The sequence below is a fragment of the Leptonychotes weddellii genome, chromosome 10 (assembly GCF_054177405.1).
Source record: "Leptonychotes weddellii isolate Sample4059 chromosome 10, ASM5417740v2, whole genome shotgun sequence".
In the NCBI taxonomy this organism is placed as follows: domain Eukaryota; kingdom Metazoa; phylum Chordata; class Mammalia; order Carnivora; family Phocidae; genus Leptonychotes; species Leptonychotes weddellii.
Genome location: NC_138378.1, coordinates 24,707,657 through 24,714,430, shown reverse-complemented (window position 1 = coordinate 24,714,430; position 6,774 = coordinate 24,707,657). Strand labels below are relative to the sequence as shown.

At 48.6% G+C, this 6,774-nt stretch overlaps 1 protein-coding gene across 1 annotated transcript in view; it reads right to left on the bottom strand.

Annotated features, from left to right (window-relative positions):
- The window catches only part of KIF3B (kinesin family member 3B), a 36,014-nt gene extending 30,072 nt beyond the window's left edge, over nucleotides 1–5,942 (bottom strand). Inside the window, exon 1 of the mRNA XM_081833068.1 lies at nucleotides 5,794–5,942. The gene's annotated coding sequence lies outside the window, so the exon portion shown is untranslated. The remainder of the gene's footprint in view (nucleotides 1–5,793) is intronic.
- Nucleotides 5,943–6,774: the final 832 nt, after the last annotated feature.

The window sequence follows — 6,774 nt, the reverse complement described above, 5'->3', positions numbered from 1 at the left end:
AGCACTGGGTGTTATGCACAAACAATGAATCATGGAACACTTCATCTAGAACTAATGATGTAATGTATGGGGATTAACATAAGAAAAAAAAAAAAAAAAAAGAAGGCTGTCCCAGGTCCTTATTTTGTGTATACAGAAACAGGGCCAGAGAGGTTGAGTTACTTGCCCCAGATCACACAGCAAGTGGCAGAATTGCTACTAAAATTCTTGCCCCAACCGCCCAGATCCTACCTCTTTTCACACCAGAATTTCCTGTGATGGCACACCCCGACCAAGAAATCTTTCTAAGACTCTGGGGAGATCAGGAGATGTTGAAAGGAAAATAATGAGCTCACGGGGCAGAGAGGGAAAACTGAGGCACCACAAAACAATCCTTCGCAGGCAGTCAGTGGGTGGTATGGGACTTGGGCTGCCCTCTTCTCAGCCGTACAGATGTTATCACCACCATCAAGAAACCGTGTAGGGCCGAATGACTCAGTACAAGCTCACAGTTCCCACCCAAGCCAGCTGTTTTGGCCTTGAGTGTTGGACTGCTAAGAAGTGTGAGAGGTGGCTTATCTTATAAATTGGGTATCTGTGTACTGACTATCGGTCAAGTGATTGACATCCAGGTTCAGTTAAAATAGCTCAAGAGTTTTTACCCTGATTTCCTCAAACATTCTTTGAAGTCACTTTTTCATCAGCATTTGACAATGGTTACCCAGGAACAGAAGAGAAGGGCTCTCAACAACACAGCAGGGATATATTGCCCGCCTGAAAGATGCATGAGCTCAGTGGTAGAAGGCGCAATGGCCTCAGACTCAGCAGATCTGGGGAAGTTATTTTACTTTTGTGTGCCTCTACTTTCCCCTTCTGGAAAGTGAGATTCATAACAGTACCCATGTTCGGGGTTGCCTTGAGGACTAAATGAGACAACCTGTCTCAAGTATTTAATGACAGTGCTTGGCTCAAAAAACGGTAGCTATTCCTACTACTTTTATTATCATTATCATGGGCAAGGCCTAGTTTTGCCACTTACTACCAAATGAGTGCACCTGAAGCTTTAGCTTGCACAGGACACACCGGGGGGTCTTGGTAAAATGCAGCCTGGTGTATTACATCTAGGCCCAGATTTCAAACAAGCTTCCAGGGGACATGGGTATTCTGTCACACAAAACACACTCTGAGCAGCAAGGATCTACCTAACCCAGCACCTAGCAGGTTCCTAACACTATGGACAAAAACAAATGACCTCTTAGCATCTCAATGCCTCATCTGTAAACTGAGGACAGTACATATTCCACGTGATCTCCACTGACAGGCATTAGTAAATAAGAATTCATAGGAAAGAGCATTCTGAACTGCTCTATAAGTGGAGGTGATGGGATTATCATCTTACTATTCCTAGTATGGAACTTACAACATTGTAAAGCCTAAATTTACAAGAGCAATTATTAGCATATATGAAAAAAAGGCTTGAATTCTCTTGCTCAGAAGAGATACTCCATTTAAGGATCCTCTAGGAATTCTGGCAGAACACAACAGCTTTTCAAGGGATCCCCAAATCAAAAGCCCTGAAACTTTAGAAATGTCATTTGATGGCCAAGGAAAGAACCACTTTGGTAGGGAAACTGTGGCCACGTGAGGCACCGACAGTGAGCTTCACTAGTAATGATTCCATTCTCTCTCCCAGAGCTGGCCAGCCTCCTTCCAGCCTTCATCGGCCAAGATCTCGAGTCAGGACATCAACGCCAACAGCCTGAGACAGATGGGCACTGCCCTGGCAAAGCCCACGCCTGCCACTCCACAAACTGGCCAAAAGCCAGAGTGTAAGAAAAGCAGGGCTTGTGGATGTCCAAGGTGGGGACTTCAATGAGACACATCTGGCTGTCCTCCTGCAGCATAAGCTGGGATCTCTTCCCCAAGGACTACAAGGTATGATGTTTGTACCTCTGCCCCTCCAGCAAGTTCAGAGTAAGCCATTGCTAATTCTTCCTCACAGGACACCTTACCAAAAAATTCTTTTATCATTTTAGCGGCAGATGGCACCACCAACATCTACCTAACTGCTCAGGCCAAAAACCCAGGAGTCATCCTTGATTCCTTCGGCTCTTCTCCCAACCACCATCCTGCTGGTTCTGCCTCCAAAACACATCCCCAATTTACCCTCTTGTACTCATCTCCACTGCTACCCCTCTAGCAGGCCACCATCACCTCTCTACTGGCCTCCTAACTACCCTTCTGGCTGCCATGCTTATCCCCCTTAAAATTCATTGGTCACACAGAGGCCAAAGTGATTTAAAAAATAAAAAACAGGGCGCCTGGGTGGCTCAGATGGTTAAGCGTCTGCCTTCGGCTCAGGTCATGATCCCAGGGTCCTGGGATCGAGTCCCACATCGGGCTCCCGGCTCAGCGGGGAGCCTGCTTCTCCCTCTGACCCTCTCCCCTCTCATGCTGTTTCCCTCTCGCTCGCTCTCTAAAAAATAAATAAAATCTTTAAAAATAAATAAATAAATAAATAAATAAATAAATAAATAAAAATAAAAAACAGGTTAAGTGTCTGCCTTCCGCTCAGATCAGATCCCAGGGTCCTGGGATCCAGTTGCTTTAGGCTCCCTGCTCAGCGGGGAGTCTGCTTCTCCCTTTCCCACTGCCCCTCCCCTTGGCTCATGCTCTCTCTCGCTCTCATACTCTCTCAAATAAATAAAAATCTTAAAAAAAAAAACCAAAAAACAAAAAATAAACTATTGTCACTCCCCTTCTTAAAGCCTTCAATGGCTTCCCACGCTTTTAAAATCAAATCACAGTTACTCTAGCCTACAAGCCCTGTATGATCTGAGACCTCACCCCTCCCCATCAGTCCACCTCTCCATTCTCCCTCTCCTTTCACCTCCAACTCACCTGCTCCAGCCACTCTGAGCCTTCTTTCAGTTCCCAGAACTTACCAAGTTTGTTCCCTCAGAGCCTTCACCCTTGCGGTTCCTTCGGCTACATTTCCAAATGGCTGGCCCCTCCCGGCAGCAAATCTCAGCAAAATGTCATCACCTTAGGGGTGCCTGGTGGTTCAGTGAGTTAAGCGTCTGACTCTTGATTTTGGCTCAGGTCATGATCTCAGGATCCTGGGATCAAGCCCCATGTCAGGCTCCGTGCTCAGTGGGGAGTCGGTTTGGAAATTCTCTCTCCCTCTGACCCTCCCCCTCTTCTGCGCGCTCTCTCTAAATTAAATAAATAAAAATCTTAAAAAAAAAAAAGGCACCCCCTTAGAGATGCCTTCTCTGACCATCCAATCAAAGTAGCAGCACCCCAATCCCCATAAGAAGTTACTCTGACATCATTGTTTTAGTGTTTTCACAGTCCTTATTTCTATCCAAATTACCTGTTCATTTATTGGTTTATTTCTCTGTTGCTGCCACTGGAATGAAAACTGCATGAAAGCAAGGACCTCATCTCCCTCTGAACCATCGTATCTCCAGGCTGGAACAGGGCCTGACACATATGAGATGCTCAGCAAATGTGGCATGAATAAAACTGAGGCAGCATAGAGCAAGAGCACTGAACTTGGAGCTGGAAGACCCAATGCCCAGGTGAAATGGGCAACTTACTAGCAGCACAGCTTCTCTTACCTCACGTCCCTTGACTGCAAAATGGGGATCTTAAATCTGCACCTTATCTTCCTCGTAGGGCTACTAATAATACCAAATGAGTGAAGGCACACTTAAACACTTTTGTGAATCACTAGGCACCGTACAGAGAGCATGTATTATTAACCAGCGCAAGAGAAGGCTCTTTCTCAGGGACCCACACATCAGTTGTCAAACTGAAACTTCTAACTCAAGCACCCAACAGAAGCCTAGGGACACAAAAGAAGAGATGTGAACCAGCAGCTTTATCCTGCAATAGGGGTAAACACAAGATAGGAATTCATTTAAAGAGTCAAATCATGGGGCGCCTGGGTGGCTCAGTCATTAAGCGTCTGCCTTCGGCTCAGGTCATGATCCCAGGGTCCTGGGATCGAGCCCCGCATCAGGCTCCCTGCTCCGCGGGAAGCCTGCTTCTCCCTCTCACACTCCCCTTGCTTGTGTTCCCTCTCTCGCTGTCTCTCTCTCTGTCAAATAAATAAATAAAATCTTTAAAAAAAAAAAAAAGTCAAATCATTTCCAAAGCCAGTAATACGCAAATTAAGTTTGGAGGCTCTTGAAATATATGGCGTGGGGACTGATTTCCACATCTTCTGTTGTGCTTGGCACAGAGGAATTTAGTGCACAAGCTTTGAACCCAGACAGCCCGACTCCATAGCTTGCAATCAGAATTGCACAACAGCACTGAAAGGGCCTTCAGATGTCATTTAGCCCTCTTCTTTCGTTTTAAAGAGGAGGTGACTGAGGGACAGAGAAGCCCCCTTTTAAATATGCCAGGTCTTTTTTGAAGTCCACACTTCGGATGGTATCTATTTAAATGAAGCTTTATATAAGATCTTATTTCCTTGCCACTGGAGAAAAAAGGCTCTAGCCATAGCAGTTAGAAGAAACAAGAATACCCGGTGGCTTTGTAACAGCTATTGTTGAGAAAGCAGAGACATCAGGGTACAGGGGAGAAAATACAGGATTTACCTGGCAATGTGTCCAGCTCCACCATTTTATAGAGATAAGATTCTTAGGCAAGTCATTTGCTTTTCTGAGCCTCAGTCTCGTCTGTGAAATGGGGATAACATCACCACCTACCTGGCAAAGTCTACGTGAAGATTAAGTGAGATAATGTACCGAAAAATGCTTCTTAATCACATACTTGAAAATAGTGATTAAGCTTTAAGCACTTTCCAAAAGACGTAAGACATACCCTTTGGCTCTGGAAGGGTCAACAAAGCCCACGTATTTGAAAATGAGACCATAACCTCAGTCATCTACATGAACTTGACCTCAGGGTTTCCACCACCAGGGCTACTTGTGCCGGTCCACATCACTTCCCCTGCTCCCAGCAGCATAGAGAAGGAAAACTGGGGTCGGTGGGATGTCAACAGCGAAAGGATACACATATGAGCTGGTGCTCTGCACACTTAAATCCCACCAGTCTTAAAGTCATCTCCTGGAAGCCTTGCCCAAACCACCCTATATGCCTCATAATAGCTTGTTGGACACTTACTATGCGCCAAGCTACCTGACATACCCTGTTTCATTGGCTTTCCGCAGTGGTTCATTAACTCATTTTACAGATAACGAAAAGGCGGCTCAGAGATTAACTTGCCCAAGACAAGGCCACACAATTACTAAATGGAGATGCAGAGTCTCCAACTCAGACACTCTCGACTTGAAACTGGACTCTCGGTCCCCATGTCAGGGTGCCCTAAGAATTCTCCCTCTCCCCATTTAGGACACTTTCAACGTACACACCTCATCATCTTAACTACTCCGAGCAGCAAGTGTTAGGAGATCCTTGAACAGTCAACTGAAGCCTGACAGGGGAAGGGACTTGCCCAAGGTCACGCGATGAGCCTGGGGCAGCGGCGAGGTTCGGACCCCAGGCTCTCGCTTCCCTGCCTCTCTCCAGAGCTGGGTGCCTGACCACCGCCGCAGACCCCTCCGGATGGACCCCGACCCTTCGCGGCCAGGTCTGACGGTCGGGCCGCACCTCCGCCCGAAGGACGAGGGGCGAGGCCGCCCGGACCGCTGGAGGATGCCCGGGAGGCAGGGCAGAGGATGCTCCCGCTCGCGAAGCAGCAGAGCCAGGCGGCGGCGCCCGCGCGGGCCTCGGGGCAGATCGCGGGCGGCGGACAGGATGGGCCTGCCCCGCGGGAGCCCCGGCCCCTCCCCGACTCACCTGCGGCGCGAGCCGACAGCTGGCGGCGGCGGCGGCGGCGGCGGCGGCGGGGGCGGGGGCGGCGGCAAGCCCCGGGCTCAGCCATTCCCCGCTGCCCCGGATGGGGAGAGACGACGGCCGCTCACTTCCTTAGCAACCCGGCTCAGCGACCCACTTCCTTAGCAACCAGTGTCAATTTCAATAACTTTATTGGAACACGATCGGTGAACAGGGAAGCCCGCGGAGCGGAGCCTTGCCCGGCACGGTACTGGCGCTTAGTAGGTCCCCAACGCGCCTTAGTCCTTTCACCTACCCAAGCGATGTGAGGCGAGCGCGTCGTGGCCTGCCCCCATCTGCCAGGCTCTCGTGCCTCAGTTTCCCCATCTGTAAAATGGAACTCACTGCCTTGGTCGCGCCACGTGATTTCAGCCGCCGTTTGACCTTTCCTAATAAAGCGCTTTCACATTACCTGACTTAGGTCCCGAACTGCTACTGAGACTGCTCCCGTTTAGGGCCAGTCACTCAAGCCAAAAAATTTAGGAATTATTCCTGTCTCTTCCTTCTCTTTCACCCCCCCACCCAGTCACTATATCTCTTAATCTACCTCTCAAATATTTCTCCCGTCTCTCCACATTTCTCCATCTTCAGTGCCACCATACCAGGCCAGGCCGGTCTCCCCTCACCTCTAGATTGCCTGAAATATCTGCTTCTACTCATGTCCAGCCCTGCCCTGCCAAGCCATTTTTCCCTGAGGCTGCCAGAATGATCACTTCAAAAGGTAAAACAAAGCATGTCATGTTCCTAGCTTAACATCCTTTGATGGAATCTCACTGCTCTTAGAATCAAATCCAAAACCCTTATGGCTTCCAAAAAAATTGCTATTAAGTCTGTTCCAGCCACATTGGTCTGAGGCCAGGTTCTACTCACCCCCATAAGAATCCATATGCTGGGGGCCCCAGAGTGACTCGACCTTAAGCTTCTCACTCTTGATCTCAGCTTGTC